Source organism: Struthio camelus, chromosome 1 (genome assembly GCF_040807025.1).
Source record: "Struthio camelus isolate bStrCam1 chromosome 1, bStrCam1.hap1, whole genome shotgun sequence".
NCBI classification, from domain to species: Eukaryota; Metazoa; Chordata; class Aves; order Struthioniformes; family Struthionidae; genus Struthio; species Struthio camelus.
Window position 1 is genome coordinate 217320070 of NC_090942.1, and position 21957 is coordinate 217342026.

Here is a 21957-nt window from a genome sequence, read left to right on the forward strand (position 1 = left end):
GATATTAGTTGATTAACAAATCCAAGTTTCCATGCAAACAACTGTTTCCACATAGAAAGCGTACTTAGTTGCAATCCTCCTTCTGGAAAGGGCAATAGCATACTTACTGGAGCATTTGTAAACACTGAACTTCTATTTGAGGAATTTGCCATGGGATGTATTAGTCATAAACAACTGGAAACATGATTTTACAGTGGGAAAAACCCTGACAATGCTTAAGTCTAGGAACTATTCCTGCATACACTTTGCTCCTGAGAGCATCAAATTTCACCCAGAGTAGTATATATTAGTGTTATAACTCACATAGAAGTACTAAGACTAGGATTTGTAAGCAGTTAAGAGTGGAACACTAGTATCCTTACTTACACTTAAAAAATGACATTTTCAGGAGTATTTTTTTAACTTTTTTTTTTACATTGGAGCCTTTGCAGAACATCAGTGACAGTAACTGTGACAGAAGTGTCAATTTGTAGGGATATAACAAGATGATAGCTATTTCTTCCCAAGGGACATTAGTTATTTATAGTAACTCCTTGCTCCCTGTCCCTCTAGCTTCTTTCCACAACTTTTCTAATTTCCATCCTTCTGCTGTCTAGTCCCACATTTTATGCCCTTTCCATTCCTTTTCTTCACCTCTTTCATTATGTTTTTTTACAATGTCTTGCCCTTTTCTACCAATCTCTATTTTAATTTTCTTTTCATAATTCCAGCATAGCCTAGGGCAAGAATGACTCATCCCTTCACGCTTAGCCCCTAGACCAACCTGCTACACTTTTATGTAACATCTGTTGTAATAATTACCTTTTTAATTGTGTTTAAAGTGAGCACCTCAATCAAATAAGGTAACAAGTGGCTTCAAAACTGCCTGGGTCTAATAAAGCATTCCAGGAATGAAGTATATTTCCTTGAACATACAGAACACAACATACCTTAACCTTCAATTTCAGAAACAATTTAAACTTTGTAGATTGCAGTAATTAGATTGGGTTTACAAGTTTGCTTCCCCATTACTTTGTCTAATACATATTTTTCTACTTAAATATCTATATAGAGATAAAGATTATCATTCTGGCTCTGTTCCTGTGATGTTCTACTGAGAATATGAAAGAAAATTTTCCCTCTTGTAAACTGTGAGTCTGAGGTTAGTAGGAACAAGTCTTCTGCACCTTTGGCAAGCCTATTTTGCCCACAACAGATTTTTCAGTTTCATTTTTTAAAAACTGCACACTAAATTGCCAAAATTCAGGCTTGTCTGCTTAATAAAAGATAGCTCATTGCGTAAAATTGTTTCAGCTTCACTTTACACTGATCTCTACCTGCACAACTTTTACTCACACACTGAACCAGTTGAGAGGGATGGATGGCCCCATGGAAAATCACAAAGCCTTTCGGCTGGTACAGAGCAAACTGGCTTAGAAATTCTAAATAAACTTTTCTATGAATGACCTTAGCAAGAAACTGCAAGCCATAAGGTGATACTTGAACCTAAATGAAAGCAATGTAAATGTTGCCACTTATTTCAGCCAGGGCAACATTATCCATGGTCATGTGTCAGGCACTTTATATAGATTTTTGCATTATCCTGTTTTCAGGGTGAAAAAGAAGCTGCCTGAGTCTTCTCCACCCACCAACATACGGATTTTGGTAAAGCTCTGTCAGCCTACAATGTTCTCTTCAAATCTGAAACTTTTTCTAGCACTCTGACTGGTCACTTAGGTTGTATAAACTTTTATCATCACGTCATACCATGTCACAATTCATTTCAGTATTTCACAGCGTGACAAAGCCTATAGTGTTATAAATAAGAACCTTCCTTCTGGAATACACTCAACCCTTACAGTAACTGCTGATCTGCATTACTTACTGGTAGAGTAACAAAAATAATTCTTGTTAAACACTGACATTTAATATCGTCTGTCTGGGAAATGGAAGAAAAATGTAGTATCTGGAACAGAAGAGAGCCCAGAGTCAAAGTATAAGTGGCAGGTATTTTTGGCTTTCTAAACTAAAGAGTAAATGGCACTCCTCTTCATTAAAATTCAAAAGTAGATAAATAATGTATAGTTCTACCTATATCACAGAACTATTTTGGGTTGCCTTAGGTTTTCCTTTTGCTTCTCTGCTGTTATTTCTGCTTGTAGTGGGATATGCACTATACAGATACCTGAGAAGAAAAAGGAAAGGTGAAAGGATGAAAGAAAAAGGAATTGGGCCTTGTGACACTCAAGATTGCTATACCTTCTAGTGGAAATGCGAGTTGGACTGTGGATTTCAAAAAATCACAATCAGATGCCTGATCTGCAAAATGTGTTCACTCAGGTGTAAGTGAAGCACCTGAGGCTGGGAATCACAGCAACCAGTATGCTGAGCAAGAGGAAACAGCAAGGGCAAAATGCCCTAGAAAAGCTATGTCCAAACTCTCATATTTCTTCAGATTTTAGCTTCTCCTAGAAGTACAACTTAGACCGAGATTCATGGCTGACATCTCCCCTCCTAGAACTGATACCTAAATTGTTCCTCTCTATATACCCACCTAGATTTTTCTAGATCTTTTTTTTTTTTAAACGTCTAGAAGAAAAAGGAGCAGGGCTTCTTTTCACATGATACCTAAAGATTAGAGTGAAAGGGCTTCATACTGCTTTAGATGTGCCTTAGGAATTTAAATCCTCATCCCCAAGCTCCCAGGAGAGCTCTCTGCCTCCAGGGTATACGCTAATAGCAAGAATCCTCCCTCTATCATCCCTCTCCTTCCGTTGTGCTAACAGCCACAGAATATGCCTAGTCATGCAGTACTGAATGATAAGGGCACTTCCTTGCATCAGGGAAATCCTGGCTTCTCTTTCCTTCTCCCAGCACTGCCTTCTTAATTTTCTCCCATGACTCCTCAATGAAGACATCTCTAGGAGTTGGTAATAAATTCTATAGTAAAGGGAACTCAAGATAACATTAGTCTGGGGCCCTGGATGGCAACCCATACTCTATGTGGCTGCTTGAGGGCATTGGCACTTCTGCGCTAACCAGAAAGGAACAGAGGAAAAAGACTGAGTATAACTTTTCTAAACCTCTTGCTTTATAATAACTATGATCACAAGTGCAGAAAGATGCCCAGTTTCCAACCCCGTCTCTGGGTGAGAGCCTGCTTTCTTGAACAACTTGTTCAATGTTCCTGACATTAGCTTGCTATGAAAAAATAGGGGCAAGCACTTTTTCTCCTATTGTCAGAAACAGTTGTATCTTTTTGTCAAACTTCCTCCTCCTCATACATCTGGGAGAATGCTCTGCCCTCTTCTCTAATAAGCTAGAACAGAACTGACCAGAGAGTTCTTCCCAGACCAACAAAAGAGGCAAAACATTTCTGGAGAGCAGTGTTAACAAAGAAGAAAATTCAGGTTAATATTGTTAGCCACTTCTGGCTTATTATTTTTGAAAGACTCTTTTAATAGTCTTGCAGAGAAAAGTTAAAGAGGGTAAGAAAAGTTTTATTTTACTTCCAATCCCAAATAATACACTCTTGGCTTTTCATTTCCTATTTCCTGGCTAGTGATAAGTGAGCTCTAGTGTTCCGCTCTCTTACAACTCCCTGCTTTGTTTTCTCTGGCAGAAGTTAAGTTTTCGGTGTTCCCTGGAGAGGCTCTGAAACCCAGAGTGGTTCTCTAATAAGTTATGGAAGAGTGGGACAGAATGTGTACTTGGCTTGCTTTTCAAGGGTCATGGTACATTAAATGACTAATCTAAAGTTTGGAGAACTTCAATTAGTTTACTTTCCTGCGAATGAGCAGAACTCTTGAAACTACTTTACCCACAGAGAGGTTAGGCAAGCTTGGAAAGGACAATGATGCAAAATTAGTGAAAAATTAATCCTGTCTAAGTTTTCCATAATGACATTGATAAAGCATGCTACAGCTCCCATTTCAGAAAACAGAAATGGCCAATAATTTTACCTAGTAAGTTTTATGTTTGTAATGGAAGTGATCATAGGACAGCTGTCAATAACCCATGCAACGATGCTTCCATTTCTTTCTCATGTATTTATGATTGGGAAGGTATTCTCTACAAATAAGTGGCCAGAAATAGACTTTACTTGTCAATAAAAAACACACTTTCCCCCCATCTCAGCCTGGGACAGATACAGCATTTTATCCATGCTTCATTCTAGCCAAAGTTTGGGTAACATTTCTATGGGTTTTGATCATGATCTACATGGACTTTGATCAAGTCCATACAGAGAGATTTATTTCCCTGTAACGCGTCTTTACGTGGAAAAGAACCCCAAACCTTTGCTAATACACCAACAGTTCAAATCTGTAAATAGCAGCATTTCCTACTGTAGTTCTTTTTTGAGTCGATCTACACTTAAAATACCAATAATTGCACAGTCATGATATACTTCACATCTTCTTGTGCCTCTGTATTACTTACAGAAAAAATCCTTAATATAAATCTGATTTCAGGGAAGCCAAATCACTTCAGCAAACCAGTTATCCATATACAAGCCTAGCACAGTGCTCGGCAATGGGCACATTTAAGGCTAGAGGATGAAAAACTGTTTGAATGAAAAAGGGCCCTTCTTATTGTTAATGACCTTTTCCGGCTAAAGTTATGAAGAACTACATCCTCAAATGGAAATGTCAGTTGGAGGTTAGCACAATATAATCTAAGGCAAAATATAGTCTTTACATAGCCACCACATTTTCTGATATTTTTAAAGCAATCAGCATCAGGTAATGGGAGCATGCTTACATATAATGCCATCATGCTCATCCTGTTTGTTTTCTTCTTCCCTATTATCTTTTTTTCTTCCTTTTGACCTTGCTGTCTTTCCTCCTTTCTTATTTCTGCATCTTTTTCATCCTAGTAATCTGGTGAATTCCCCCTCCATGGAAGTGAAGTGAATAATCTTTAAAACAGTTAATGGAGGCCTTTAAAGTATCCTCATGCCCCTTTTGATTAGGGCAATCAGAGTACAAGATAACAGCGGAGCTCACACCTACTAAAGTTACGGCATGCGAGCACCTACAGAAACAGCAGCAAAATCCTTTTTCAGTCCAAAGCTGCTAAATAACTTGCAAAAACATAAAGGCATGAGCATAGCCACTGAAGTGGAAGAGGTGCCTTTGCTAGCCGCACAAGGCCCGTTGCAGATCTGCATGCGTTAGGAGCAACGGGAGCAATACGTGGCACTGCAGCTTCAGCCGACTGCACCCGCACATATGCTAAGGCCTCACTGAACACCGATGCAGCATTTTAAGACAAACAGGCATAGCTTAAAATTAATGCCTGACAAACCATCTAAGGCAAAAGAGCCTGTCCTCCCAGCAAAACACCAATCAGTGTAAGAGCACTGGGCTGAAGGCCAGGAAATCGTATGTTATCACAAAACCTTCTCCACTGATATCTTTCCTTTGTACCTATAGGCAGAATTAAGTTTTATGTGTTTAGTTTAACTCCCTGTATAGCAGCAACTGTCTCAAAGAGGTCGATTTCAAGAATACTGCTATAACTTCAACATATATTGGCAAAATACATGTGCGGATTTTGCATCAAGCACTCAGCACATGCATAGGTCAAAAAAATTCATACTGTTTTACAGTGTGGATATAGTTTGTACACATCATAGTGGAGGGGCTCAGGGGGATTTTTCAGCTGCCAGAATGTAAGTGTATCTATCTGTCTCAGTGAATGTCTAGAAACACGAACTGTATAGTAGCTCTCACACTTTAACAAGTTATTTTTCACTAGAAGGTATAATCATGTGAAAAAAAAGAAAGTCAAAATTTTTTATCATAGCAGGGCACACACTAAAAGAAGAACATACACAATTTAAATGCTCTTTCATAATCCACACGATCTGGATATGTGTTATTGAGCCTGATGGACTTGGATGTGCACATTCACACCAAAAAGCAGAATTTTGCTATTAGCATATACACTAAAAACGTTATTTTCTATTATAAATTTAAATTCTAATCTTTGATCTCCTATAGCCTTTAATTCCACGTGTTGACTATCATTACTTCTTTTTATTTATCTTTTAATTTACTATGAAGAATATTTTGACTTTAGTTATGTGACTGGTTAATTTTTTTCATTCAGTTTTCATTTGTTTGAATAACATAAAAGTCTATTAAATCTTTCATCACTACAAATATAAATAATTTTTTGTAACTTCATATTTCATAAGTCTCTAAGAATGATTATTTGTGGTGAGGATAAATGCTTTTTTTCAGAGCTCTTCAGTCCCTGTTGCATGTTTCTTTCCATGGGACTGTTCAGAAGAACTATCTTAAATTGAGGTGATGGTAGTGAAGAATTTAGGATAGATCCATAAAATGAGCAAGAGCAAGTCATGTAGGCCAGCATATTCACCCAAGAGTTCTGAAGAAGCTCAAATATGACACCATCAGTTATTGACTGTGAAGGATCAAACTACCACTTAAATCATCCTTGGTGATGGGGGTTGGAAAGTATCAGCTGTGACATCAGCTTTAGAGAGATCTAAGGAGCTGCAGAGTAGACGATGTGGGTTCTGCTCTGGAAAAATTGATAGAAACTACACAAAGGACTGAATTAGTAGATGGAGCACAAAGATGCATATGACATAACTGACAAAAATCAATTTGGGTTTAATATATGGAAGACATGGTTCACAAACCTTTGAAGACTTCCTCGAGAGGGGAAAACAAGCATACAGATGAGGCTGTTTTATTCAGCTTGGATTTCCAAAAAAAATTAATATAATTCTTTACTAAAATTTCTTAAAGAAATTATGCTCTCATGTTGTAATATGAAAGATCCTCCAATGAATTAACAGCTTGTCAAAAACTGAAAACAAAGGGTAGGAATAAAAAGAGCTGCTTTCACTGTAAGAGGAAGCTTTCAGTGAAGTCTTGTAAGAATCGCTACTGGCACCTATGCAATTTAAAATAGCCCTAAATCATCTGGAAAATAGGGATAACAGAGAAGTGACAAAGTTTGCTGGAGATACTCAGTTACATATAGCAGCAAAAATTGATGTCAACTGCATTAAGGTATAGAAAGATTCTATAATACTGAGTAATTCTGTATTAATTGCTAGCAATAAAGGCTGGGATTCAGCTGCCTACAGATGTGTGTCTTGTATCTTCTTGAATACTTCTGGGTCCTCGGCCTCACCTCCAGCTGCCTCTCCAGAAGAGAGGTACATAACATCCCCATAAGTCCTCCTGCATGGACGTCTCAGACACACCATGGCAATTAAAAAGACACTAAATTCTATTCACAGAGAAAGTCAAAGTTGATCAATACAAAGTAATAGAAAAGCAGAAATATAATCCTAACTTCAGGCACACAACAATGAACAATGACTATTCAAGAAATAATTCTATTAAAGTGTATTCTGTAATTTGTGAGAAATTCTGTTTTATGTCCTGTCTTTTTCACTTTTTGCTTTTTTACATGCACACTGGCAAACACACAGACAAGCACACATACATAGAATAAAAATCTTTACTAATAATTTAATCATTTCATTTTTCAAGCTGATATAGATTTTGCTAGATGTCTTAAGATTTACATCTGTTAGCTTAATGACTGGCAGCTGATAAACATAATTTTCACATTTCAGCTCTGTGAGCAGATGATACTGATGGAGAAGATTAAATTATTTGCCTCAAATTTTCTTTTAAAACCAAACTTTATGTTGGTTTCTCCTTCATAGGCTCTTTAACTTTCCATTGGCTAGAAGCATGGAGAATAAAACATCTAATTTCATATCTGAATTTACAGAAGTTCAGCCTTAAAAGTGTTTCAGGCTTCTTTATTTTATTTGCCATTAAATCATTTTAACTTGTGAGATCTTTCCAAAAAGCCCTAAATTGTTGTGTTTTCCTTTTTTTTTTCCCGTTAGCTTCTAGATGGCTGCTGCTTTTGCCATATTTTACAATCACTATCCTTCTTTCCTTAACCCCTAGGTGGCTGTCAAGTAATAAAAGCCAATTCTTCATGTACTTACACACAAGTTTCTCCACTTGTCACCCATTCAGTAGACATTTGCCTCTTATCCTCATCATTTAAGTACTTCTTTTTTTCTCCATCCCATTCCTTATGTTTTTACTGTTATCAAATGATTGGTCCCAGTTCAGTCTTACGACTCTCTTCCATATATCTCCTACTCCCTCATAGAAAAGCCCAGAACTACCTCCTGTCTCTTCTTTTCATCTCTTAGTCTTGACTACCGATTTTTTCAGGACTTCTCTTTTGAACCAGATTTTGTTAGCTTCAGCCAAATCTGCTTTTGAAATTCCCTTTAACTGCACTGTCTTCCTCTTAGATTTCTCTCAAAAATACCCACTATGCTTCAGCTTTTCTCCAGAACAGATTCAATATATGCCACCTTTGGAGAGTGGCAACTGTACTATGGCAGTGAAAGTGTCTTTAATTCCAAAGAGTTCTGACAGGTAAAATGATCTAACTGATTTACATTTATTGGTCCAAATTACTGGCTTCTCTTTAATCTCACAACTAGAAAAGACCTGCTTCAGAGGGTCACATTACTGGATGTGTCTACTACTGTCTTCTTTGGTCTGTCTGCATTAGTGGTCTCTGAATTTGCATCAATCCACAGAGAAACTAGATGATGTTATAGAATACAGAAGAATATTCATCCTAATGTTAAAGATTTGTGGAGTATCACTGTTTATCAAAAGAGTTGTCAAAGTTGTCTTTCTTCTCCAGGTGGTATCTGCCTTCTTGAATTTCCCACCAAAAGTATTTAAGATCTATTATACTCATGAAAAGTTCTGTTTTGTTTTTTGGTTATTGATTTTGCTTTTGGAGGGGCATTGGCTGGTTTTTGGAGGGAATCTTTGTTCCACAGTGTCATATTATCTTATTAATGCTCACAGCTTCCTGAATGTTGGCCTTCACATTTAATTAGCATGCTGCTTTGAGCCCCACTGTTCAATCATTAATAAAAATATCAAGCAAGTCTGCAGATAATAAAGGTTCTGGAAGCAGTGCCAACATCCCTCTATAACTCAATATATATATCCATCTGGGCAAATTCTCTCTTGGGGGTCTAAAAAGCCATGTAGCAAGGCTAAACTCCAAGGCAATTAACATGAACTTTTCTTTAAAATTTCGAGAGATAATGTAGCAAGCTCTTAAAATCAGCAGGAGTTGGGCGCCTAACTGCTCCTGATGTCTTTGAAAGTCTATCTCTAAAAAATATAAGCAACAGCTAATAATTTAGTAATTCTATCAAAACAAGCAATTAAGTCTGTCTTGCATGATTTGTTCTCTATAAAAATCATGCTGCTTGTTTACTCAGACTTCTATTACCCTCTAGATTTTACTGATTTCATCTCCGGTTATTTATTCAATTATTTTATACGAAATTGAAATCTAACTCATGAGTTACTCATGGTGACACCTAAATCTTTTCTCACAGCTAGTGTGTCAAGTGAAAAGGTGATCAGTCAGTATAAGACAGACAATTTTGCCAATGTATATTACTTTCCTTCTGTCTCAGTTAAATTCCATGTTATGATGTTGCTGAACCTCCAAAATTATTTTAAATTACCTAGATTTTCTAACTATTTTGCACTGATTTGTCCAAATAATCCAATTTAGTGTTACTAACTAATGCAGCTCTCAATGCTTTCCTTCCACAAATTAGTGCAATGTCCCTCTCCAAAGGTCCTGAAACTGTTCATTGGACTGCTATAATGTTAGGCCTAATCACAACACAATTTCCTGCCGCTCACCAATTTTGCAGTTGTAGGTGGAGTTCAGTCTTTATTTTATATTTAACTTCTCTCTAAAGAAAACCCAGAAAATGCATTTAGAAAAATCAAGCAAATTAAATCCACAAGGCTTACCTGTACCTACCGCTTTATTACATTCTTCCAAAAAAAAAAAAAAAAAAAAACACAACACTTCTCTAGCTATCAAGATACACTATTTGCTTACGGATCCTGTCATGTTGATGTGATACACTGTTCTAAATTTAATTAAAAATCTAAGTAATTTTCTGTGGAATCAAAGTGCATATCACTGATTTACTTACCAGCATTTCCCTGGGCTCTTCTGAATAAACTCACTAAATTAGAGGTTTTCCAGTGCCTGTAAGGTGACACTGCAGAGTCTCATCAACATTCCTGCCACCTCACACTTTGAGAACAGCACAGTGGAATTAGTTGCAGATCCATAAAGAGAGTGTAGTGACGCCAAGAGTTGTGTTGTCTGGCTGGTACTGGTTCCTGCAATGGAGTATGTGAAAACAGCTAATAATAAAATTCACAAAAAGCAGCATGCTGACTAGAGGCAGGGAAGAATGCCAGTATGAAGAGACAGAAAAGGATATTTCTGAAATTCCCTGTCTCCTACTTTAGGTGTCTGCCTGACCTGTGTACATAAAAGAGATTGCGATTCAAGGCCCTGTCCAATATTTACATGCTTAAGTTGTCCCTTTGGGTAGAAATGACTGCTTTGTTCCTTCCCCTTAAAAAGATGGACAGAAGATGAGATGCTTTTAATATAATTACATTTTTGTGACCAGAAGTTCAGAGTTCAAAGCAAGCCTCACTCTGGAGATCAAATCCACATTTCCACCTCCCAGGTGAGTGTTGCAACCGGCCGCAAGAAATAAGACTGTCAGAGGAAGTCTCCATCCCATCTCTGAAAGGTGGCCAGTTGTACAACAAAAAAATGAAAGAAAGACAAGCTCAACTCCATCCTTTTCGGATTACACTTCCTGGGTTCTAGCCACCTTCTCCAACCAGTTCATTCATTTCATCCATTGATACTGGACCGCTAAATACATAACAGTCCCTAGAATAGGGATGAAAAGAAAAATCTTCACTCTCTTAATAAAATGTCTTCTGTAATAGACTCTATAATGAAGCTCTCTGTTCTTCTCTTTCCCTATCACAGCTTCAGCAAAAAGGATGGGGAATTTACTTATGAAAACTCCGGTGCCTAAAACTTGGAGATATCTAAGCAGTGAGGAAAGGAAGGACACAAATGGGAATGGGTATTATGAATTGCCTGCTTGAACTTGGAAATTTAAATTTGTCCAAATCATATTTTAGCTGTTAAAGTGCTTAAGTGGACCCAGGCCTTTGCAACACTCTGAAGCATCCCTGTCTAGTAGATTTACAGTTAGGGAAAGTGTTTTGTGGTAGCTTTTCCCATTTAGACAACAGCTGAAAGAACAAATAGCTGTTTGTTTTTAGCTAGCCTTTTCAATTTTGTAACAGTTGGGGTCTTCTGGCTCTTGTTCAGGAAGTAAGATAAATTTGAGGCTTCTGTAGGTGTGACAACATCTTTAGTCAGTGATGAATAAACAGATACAGTAAGTTAAGAAACAAAAGTATAAAGAATATTGTAGCAATAAACTGAAAAAAAAACAGAATAAAACAGAACGTCTATATAAAAAAAAAAATCCTCTTTTATGCTTTAGAGCTACATTATTTTAAAACAATGATATTTAAATCACTTTTTAATATTGATAGCTTCAACTTGTATCTTTATTACACGAATTCATGAACAGAAGAGTATAAATTATGCCAATGTTTTGGGTTTGCACCCAAAAACTCAACCCCCACAAAGTAAGGAGTTTCTCCGTCTCCTATCCTGCCCAAAATAAAAAAAAATTTAAATGTGAGGTGCTCTGTTTTATAATAAAATATATAATTTTCAGTAAGTTTCTCTTATATCTTCACAAAAAACATTCTAAACATTGGCCTTGGAAAATTAAACAAGGAATCTGAAATCACATGGCAGTATTAAGCAATATTTTACACATTGATAGATCTCAGAGAAATTTAGGAAGGTAACAAGCGTATCATGTCTAGTTTGATGAAACCAAGAAACAGATAGGATTTTTCTTTGGGTACATTGGGAGCAAGACAGAACTCAGAAGCCCTTTTGAAAGAACTCCTAGATGCTTCATCCCCATCCAATTTTGCCTCAAATCAGCCATGATTTTATATAATTTATGTGCCTTTACCAGTAGAAAGGAGTCAGAAATTAGCTGACAGTTATGTTAACTATCCACAAACCAGAATATAAAATAGCTCATTCTCTCCTACTTAGCTGTAGTAATTCTGTAGATTAGTACTACTAAAAATAGTCAAAATAAAATATAGCATCTGACCTTCTTGTCCTAAACACCAAATGAAGGTAGTGAAGTAATCATATATGACTGAATAAAGATGTTAAACTTGGTTTAGTAGAAAGATCGTTTAATATATTCCCTTTTCTGGGAGTTTACTCCTTAACTGCCGTAAAGCACATCAAGAACTCAATAAACATACCAGATGCTAAACTATTATTGTATCCTGCTACAAATGCACAATTATAATTCAAATTCTTGGATTTTCAGGGGTGATAAACTAGAGAAGACCTCTCTACTTGCATTTAGAAATAGTTTGCCATTCATTTCACCAAAACAGAAGAAGGTCTTATACAAGGACTTACTGTTCATAAGAAAAGAAAGACGGTGAATAACCTTACAAGAAGAGCTCCACAACTTCGTATCAGCCACAATGTACCAAATAATATATAAAAAGGCAAAGGATAATAAATAACAAAAACAGAAAGATCTGCTCAAGCACACTTTTTATTGTATAAGATGCTGAATTTCCATAGAACTGAGGTTCTAAAAAGTTAGTTGCACTTTGAATTTCAAGAAAGATAGCAGGAAAAAAAATCATTGTTTAAATCATCCTTTAAATCTCTAAAAGCGCTATTTATGCACATATCTAAAGAAGGAGAAAATCCATAGCTGATCAGATTATATTCAACAAGAAAAAGCTACTACACTGGAAAACTGATAAGAATATATGTGATAAGTAAAAACTTACATTACTACGGTTAAGAATTGCTAAAGTAAATGCCAAGATGTTATTAACATACCACTTTTTCTTTATTAAAAAATCCAGGACAGGACTCAAACTTTCAAGGTTTAACCACTTTTATTAGTAAGGGAGAGACTGAGCAACCAAATCCTGGCCTGTTACACCAGTGCAAATTCAGATTCACTCTATCAAATCTGCGAGTATAATTCTGTTGCACTTACCTAGTTCTTATTGTAATGAGTTCTGGTCTATCGAAAGCAACTGCCTATCTGTAACCTCAAGGTTAATAAGTCTCTCAACTGCTGACTGCTGGAAGCAGGAAAGGTATTCCAAGGGAAATATCACTCTCTACTTGATGTGCTATCACACTTTGTCTCCAGGCATCAGCCACAGGCCTCTATCAGCTACAGAGCTACAAAGATCCATTGGGACTTTCATTCTGATCTGCTATGGCCAGGCTACAGTTTTATGGATCACCTAAACAGATTCACTGTGTTATGGTCAAATGTAACATAAATTGGCTTGTTAGAGGACTGTCCTTGATTGAGCTTAGAATCAAGAGCTTTACCATGCACACATGCAACAAATCAGGATATGTAATCTTGTTTTATAGTAAGAGGACAAATCAGGTAAATTGCAAATTCTCTGGGGAGTAATTCACCTGACTTTTTAATTGAGACTAATCTCTAAAGAAAGGTTTTCGTGTGTAGCACTTTGTCTTATCATATTTATCCAGTAGCAATGACCAACACAGGATTATAGTGGAAGTTAGAAGTGCGACAGTGAATCGTTGCCAAACTCCTAAGCAAGGTACTTACTACAGGATAGCATTTCCTGGAACAACAAATGATTGGATTCATTTCCCCAAGGGTTATTCCCTGCTCTTTAATCCAATATTGCCATTCTGTTACTCTCACTACACTAAATTATTCCTAGGTGGCTATCCAATATTAGAAATTACTACTCTTCACTCATGATTGGTTGGTCTTATTATGTATCCTACAATGATAAACAGTTTAAAAACACTAATTATTTATCCAAATGGGATATCACTCTTTTAAGAACTACAGAAGCAAAGACTGAGCAGGGAAGACGGAAATGTAAGAGCTAATCTGTGGTTGAAAGAGAGCATTAAAATAAGGAAGAGCATTCCCTTTCCCCTCCCACCACCACCAAACTAATTTCAAGGCTGAGCTTTCATTCAGGAATTCTCAGTGAAGGGAGGAGTACAGGGCAGTCAGACTGAGATGCAGACGGGACAGTGAAAAAGGATAGGAGTTGAACACCAGCAGGTTTAGATTAGCTGGAGATAAGACTAAAGAGTTATTCATGTAGCAGAGATCCAGTGCAGAGATCAGTACAGCTGGGGTAAGCTCAGGAGGCAGAGCCAGAGGCATGAAGACTGAGGTATTTAAGTGTCTATATAAGAGATATGTATATTTAGTATGCATTTGTGGAAGTAAAACCTTCAGCCTTTTTGTGTGTTTACTTTTTCTTTAATTATATGGCATCCTACTTTTGCTGTTTACACCGTACATTAAAAACAATTCAAACGAATACAGAAGTCATTGCTTCTAAATGCAGCTGCCCCTGAAACTCAGGTGTCAGTAAAGACAGTCATAACAGAGCAGACTGCTGACCTGATCGCTCCTATGCGCTCTGGTTGTCCCGTTGCTCTACAGCTAGAGCACAGCTCCCAAACTGGAGGCTAAAAACTAAGCAAAACGGTGGCCCAGATTATAACAATAACTTCTCAAAATCTCTCCCTCATTTAACTCATGATGGTAAATATTTGCAAAATGTTGCTTCCTTTTCCACAAAAGGATAATGTCCTTTTCTGTCACAGACGTCTGTAGGCAGATCTATCCCATTCAATGTAACACTTTGCAACAAATCCCCCAGGTTGTTCCAAGAGCTGACCAGTTGCATGGCACAGCAAAATAGTTTACAAAGACATATTACCATGCATGGGCTAATTACCTCTGTCACAGGTTAATTACCTTGGGTGCAGCGCTGCCATGATGTGGCAACACTGATTCCAGAACCAACATGCTCAGTGTATCTCTATGCTGTGTACTTGTGTTTTCTGCCTGTCTGTTTCTCCTCCTCACTTGTGAAATGGGGGTGATAGTTTGTCCTAACTTCTTCACAAGGATCTTGTGACAACAAATGAACAGCCTGAGATGCTCATATTCAAAGGAAATACAGTAAAGCATCTGAGGTAAGGGAGAAGAGGTAGGCCATACGTAGGTGGGTCATACGAGAAAATATTGTTGGAGTGATTGATAGCATGTATCTGAATCCAAAATTAATAAGTTAGACACTCGGAAGAAATATTTATCCTCGTGACTTCATAGAAAATGATGATACTTGGTAGAAAAATGGTACGTGTTCATCCAGAAAAATTCACACAGAGACATCGACCTGTAGAGATGCATACACAAGCTTCATTCAGACTCCGAAAGTCATCAAAAATAGGGCTGAGCTAACACTTCTGTATTTTGGCAAGGCTCAAATCCAGGAAGGGATGATGCAGCTCAGGCCTGCTTGTACAGAGAACTGAAGCTCTAATTTTCAATATCCTGCAAATACAGGGCATTCAGACCTAAAATGCATAGTCTTCCTGATGCAGCTCAGGCCTGCTTGTACAGAGAACTGAAGCTCTAATTTTCAATATCCTGCAAATACAGGGCATTCAGACCTAAAATGCATAGTCTTCCTGTGACAAAATATAGTTTATTAATTATACGGTTTACAGACACTTTCCTGTTTATGCTTCTTGCTTCCCTAGAGGACCCAAAACAAACAATCAAATCAAACAAATCCTGATTTACATGACTATTCCCAACTGCAATAAAGCCCCAAACAACAGAGCTATGGGCATGGTACAGGCAAGAATAATTTCCATCTTCAATCGAAGACAATTTTAATGTTCATTTTTGCAGCAATGTCTATGGAACACCTCTGCAGGACGTAGGCTGCCCCAATCCCAGGGCAGGATTCCTGTGTTCATTCATAGTGAAATAAGAGTGATACCAACAGGGTTGAAAGGAGGTCCCTCAGCCACATCACAGGAGGCATTCAGCACTTTTCAGGAATACATCTCTGGAGAACATATTTACTAAGACAGCTATTCACAGCCACTTATGTGATAAAGAGAGACCTTTTGGTTTCTATAGCCCTTTAAGTATAAATGGCATTACACAGTATGTATTGAATGAATAATAGGACTTACCATCTAAAGGCACAAATGAAAATGCCACTAAAACCTATGGCCTATTATGGTTAAACAGACTTTTTTCCCCAAAGTGTTAAGGAAAAAAGGTAGTCATTATGATACAGGGTTATGTGAGATGCAGTAGTATCCCTAAGGTTTAGGCTGTGCCCTGATCCAATCCTGTATTCATTTGCATTTTGCCTGGAAGTCAGGGGCAGGCAGGTCACATACAAGGGTAGATATAATGAACTACTTGCGTTGGGGTAGCCTAGAAGGAAAGTCTCATAGCTGAGTCTCTAGTGTAGGTCACCACGTGGCTGCAAACCTTTGTAACATTGAGAAAATCCTCTGGCATGGGATACATACTTCAGTTCAGACACCTACATCCAGATGGTCCTGTAGGTTTTCTTTATCATTCATTAATCAAAAGAAACATGCCCTTCAACAGCCCAATTCATCTGACCTACTTTAAAAACCAACCTTAAGACGAACTGCATCTCAAAAGCTCTTCATTGACATAAACCTGGACAAATGAGTTTCGCTTCCAGCATCTCTATAAAATACTGACAAACAATACTTAGTTGCTACACTTTGTCTTCCACGACTGCTTCAGCCACAAGTTTCTCCTCTAGATTTCTACAGTGCCTGGCATAATGAAGCTACTTTCCAAGGTGTAGTGCCTAGGTATTATTGTGGCATGAATTACTGAATCATCAGTCACAGCCCTACTGTTCTGCATAAGCCACGTTTCACCCCTTGTTTACGTACAAATACCCTTTTAAAATTTATATAATGTTCCTTTCCCTCAAAAAAAAAAAAAAAAAAACACCACACTGACTCCACTTCCTCTGCAGCAACAATAACAGAGGAATAATGAAAATAATTTACCTGATCTAACTTGCATCTAGAAATAGTTCTAAGCAGTCATATTAGTCATATTGGTGGGTTACCGCAAGGTGTAACTTAAGAGTGGAGCTAACTTTGCTCTTGTGCATATCTGCATAAACTCAGAATATTTGAATCACTCCTGTTTGACCTCAGCATTGAATTCTGTATGTCAATAGAGTGAGGTTTTGGGATAGCAACACCACTGGGATATTTTCCTCCTAAATTATTTATATGTTATCAGAAAGACTATAGTTCAATAATGTTTTTTATCTGGGAATAATAAGTAGCAAATACTGTAGAGTTTGAATATGCACACTATTTTTAAATTTCTGTAAGAATGCAAAAATATTACATGGATAAACTAGGACCTAAAATAGAATTTTAAAATAGTGATCAGAAGAATAGTAACTTTTGTTAAAATTGTTTCTCCCATAAACCTCATAATTTGCAACAATTTTAAGTAGTTAAAACTATGTTTGTTTTCCTGTAGAAGTTTACTCTTAAGTAAATGCTGTCATACAGCTCAATGCCAACTCTCAAATTAAAGAAAATTTCTACAACTAAGTTATAAATATCTTGCTCTCAGTTATGCAATGCTACAATTCTGTGACTGGGACTACTGTAGTAACATCTTGGTGCGTGCCATAAAATAAATAAAGTGATAAAGACAGCAATCCTAATGTGTGCTTTATGAGATTACTCAGTGTAAATAAGTCATGCAAAATGTTTCCTGATGATGATATCAGGCAACTATGTGGGTCCATCTGCAGATAATGGGTTTGTACAGCTTAATGTATATCACACTAATTTTTTTAAAATGAATTACCACCTTACCCGAAGGGTTTCTGAGCTTGTTTTGCAATTGTGAAATCCCTTTCTTGGTTCCACTGGGATCACATTAACAGAGATGTGAGTAAGGATCACATATGTCATAAATGAAGCATATCTATTTCATTGCCAAGGGACCTTTACCATTTTTAAAAAATCTTGTCTCCCCTTTCTTCCCTAATCTTTGATGAAACAGAGGAGTGCCTGGATTCTTTTGCCCTATTTCTCTCAAAATTTGCTCCTGAGCCAGTCCCTTCTGTAAGCACGTGGTACTGCTAGCATCTGCCTGTATCTATCCAGGCATGAAGCATTTGCTGCCCTGCCGGGGCGTGCTGTGGTTTGCTGCTAATCCAACACTACCTTACTTCGACTGTAATTTTCCCATTGCATCCATAAGTCTGATTATAGGAGATATGTTATAACTCTTCACAACCTGAAGCTACAGGCAACAACAATAGGAACAACATGTTTTTCTCCAGGGAAGGTTGGGGGAGGGAAAGGGGAATGCAAATGGGAAGGAAACATCAGAGAGCTTACTCAAAGGGAGGAAGGATTTAAGTGAATATTTTTTAAAGCTGCTCAGCAGCTGGCAGTTGGTAAAAGACTCACAGTAGTGCAGAGCACAGGTAACTTTTTTAAACAAGAAAGAGGTGGACAGTAAATTGCTTTGAGTACTGGGCAAGGAGGGGTAAAGAAGACCTTGGGACGAAGAACTGTAGGAATATGGTGGCCCAGCAAAAACGTGCATGTTACTACTTTAGTACCTCTTTTAAAAATAAAAGTCAGTTTTAGCACTCAACATTTTCTGTTAACATCAACTTGGAGGTGAAAGATACAAGAACAGAGCATTGTATTAATAGCTCAGTTTTCAAATATTTCATATATTAGCCACAAAAACATTCCCCATCACCTGGATTGTCTATAGAATTTATTAGCCAGCAAGACTGTAATAGAAAAAAAACTTAAAGCTCTAAGAGAGAGAGAGAGAGAGAGCCCTTGCAAAAGGCACTTTCTGGAGTGCATGGCTATTTATTTATTTTATAGAGCACATCTACACAGGAGAGAAAGGGACATAGTTACAAAGCACAACACAAAGTCCCAGGAGAGGGTAGAGACTAGCCAAACAGAGCCATGTATTTGTTTTGTTTTTAAAGAGAGCAAGAGTGATTTCAGAAATGATTCTTCCAAACTCACAACCTTAAAATAAAGCAGAATATGAATGTTTCAGTATATTTCTGCTTGGCTCCACTGTGCAATATACTGTCAGAACATTCTTTATATAGAGCACAACCGCTAGAACTAACATACAGGCTTGCTCCAAAAGTCTGAATTTCTTTAAAACAACTGCTATGAAGTGAGTCTGAACGCAAAAGCCTTGATTAATTTTAACCAGAAACGATTATGGGCTCAACTCCCAGATCAGGCTAGAATCAAGTAGTGCGCAGGATAGACTACCTCTTAGCGCATTCCCATTCCTCCCGCGTTCCCAACAAACTGGGAAAAGACAGGGCTAGTGTAACGTTATTTTCCGCACACTGATCTATCCCAAAAAAACAGAACAATAAGATGCTGCACATGTGTGCAGTTTTTGAAAACGAGTGACTTTTGCCGTCCTGTGTTATGGATACAGGTACGCTGAGGGACAGAAAGCCTTAAGGCTCAGCTGCCAAGCAGGTCACCAGTCCCAATTTGCCCTGAATTCCCACTGAGTGCGGTGCCTATGTGCCACTTCTGCAGTAAGACTGCAGCCCGTGAGCTGTCATAGGATGCATAGCTACTTCATATCCTCTGTAAGGACCTTCCTTCAAGTTCCCCTACCCTTAAAATCTCTGGCTAGAAGTTGTCCCTTTCTCCTGCTAACTTGGGGGAGAGCTGAGACTCTGCAAAGCAATGTCTTAGAGCACACACCAAAACCACTGCTTTTGTGCCCCAGATGCCCTCTGCCACTTTCTCCTGCTGCTTCTTAGTGGCAGATAACTCACAAAAAGGGAGTCTTTTGGTGGAAGGGAGCAGGGAAGGTAGGCCAAGGAGCTTTGTTAAGGCTGCAGCAGGGAAAAGCAAAGGGTGAGAGAAGATCAATGTTTGTACTGAATGCTGAACTCAGGAAGTGCTATCTGCAGAGCTAGGTGGAAAAGACGACCCCAAATATTTTTGCAACACAGGTGCAGCCTGTGATATTTCATTATTTTTGCATAATGAATCTAACCAGCGAGCAGCCCCAGCAATAGGAAGGTTTAGTATGCCAAGGAGCTATGCAGTGAACTCCTTTTGGAGTATTTTATAATCAAACACTACAAATCCTTCCGAAGACATGACTAAAAGTGCAAGTGCAGACAAAGCCACCCTTAGGTAATTCCCTTGATTAAAACTCTCAGACTTAAAACGAATCTAATTAAGGACATTGTGAAGGCACAGAAAGCCAGTGTTCGCTTGTGCCCTCTCTTGCAGGTGGTGAGCTGCCAAACAGAATTGAAAATCTTAATTGCAAGAATCATCAGCAAATGCAAAAAAGATAGTAAATTAGGGACTGCAAAAAAGTCAGACTGTTTCATAACAGCAATGCTACTAGATCTACTGGTTCTTGCACTATATGGGAAAGGCACTCCCAAGAAAGGACACAGTGCTTTTTATAAAAACTGCTGAGAAAGAAGGAGGGAGAAACCTAGCCAATGTAGACAGTAAAACTGTCTGAAGGAGGATACCCCTTTTACTATCTTGTTTTTCTTTCATTGTTTGATGCTGTTCCCTACATTGCTCTTGAGAGGGATCCAAGCACACAGCATGGTCTTCTGATGGAATAGTCACAACTGGCCAGATTTCTGGTTTGTTAGGACCTTTCTCAATAGCAGGTAATGTGCTTTGTTACATCACTGGAAAATTTTTACTGGTTTCATTAAGCAGCTGTCTATCAAATGCGGACATTTCACAGATATGCTTCTCAGATAAAATTAAGATAATTAAAAATCCTGTCCAAATCAAATGGTGAAAAACACTAGCCACCTAAGAGAAATTAATTTCCTTGTTTTCATATTCCCCAACTGTATGCATTGCATTCCCAATAAAAAGAAAACTATTGCAGTATGGTAAAGAATGCTTAGAAATATCTGACACAGATAAGGAAGACAGAAAAATCTAGTTGGCTGCACAGAAAATGATTTGGTAACAAGAGAATCATGAAGTAATTGTGGATTACAACTTATACATAGGGTCTTGCTGAGCTCCTGTCACTCCATTCAACTTTTATAATCAGTCAAAATATAGATGGAAGGAACCTCTAAGTAGACGATTACTTTAAGGACCACATGTTGTACTCTCCATTCAAAACAATTATAACCAAGTGAATGGCTGAACTGCAACAGTAAGTTTCTTTCTGTTATAGTTTGAAAATAACACTGGAGTTGTTCAGATCTTAGACTGCATTTAATGCTAATAAAGATAACAAAGCTTGATACTCAGTTACCATTTTTTGCAAGAAAGCAAGTCTGTAGGAAATATCTATGCGTACAGACCTGGTGTAACAAGAGAGAAGCAAAGAATAATCAAACTAAACACATTAATTTTGGATGGTTTAAGAAACAAATATCCTAACAAATACTTAGATGGTAATGAAAATTCTCTGACTTAAGAAAACAGTTACAGCCACTATCTATCTGACGAATCAATGCTTTTTGTTAGTGAAAATCGAGTGCAACTACTTCTGACTTGATTGCTTCTGCCTCCAAATGCCCTGTGTACTTCCATTTCTCATAGCACCACACTGCCATACTTGTGTCCATGCTGCAATTCCCTCAATGTAAACAAAAACAATCAGTAGGACTTCTCCAGAAGGGCCACTCAGCAAATTATGCTTCCTGTCCCTGGTCTGCCAGAAAACAGGGTTGCTAATTACCTAGCCACATCACAAAGCCAATCCAAAGCCTTTCAAGATGGAAAGAAATAACTAAGAGCTATTACAAATTAGTCACTAGGCTAGATCCTCAGCTAGTGAAAATCTGATTAGCTCAACTGTCCTCACTCAATAATTTTAAGTATGTCTATTTTAATATAATTGAAGATCAACTATGATATTATTATTTTTAGCATATTGTAAGGACAGCCAAAGACACAGGGTTTACTAGCACTTGCAAAATTAGTGAGAAACTGAGGGAGAACAAAAACTTGAATTTGTTTCTCATTTTTACTCGT

The 21957-nt window shown here is 37.6% G+C and overlaps 1 protein-coding gene across 14 annotated transcripts in view; it reads right to left on the bottom strand.

Moving 5' to 3' along the window:
- DLG2 (discs large MAGUK scaffold protein 2) overlaps positions 1 to 21957 on the bottom strand; it is a 1033288-nt gene that overhangs the window by 834121 nt on the left and 177210 nt on the right. The window lies entirely within an intron of this gene.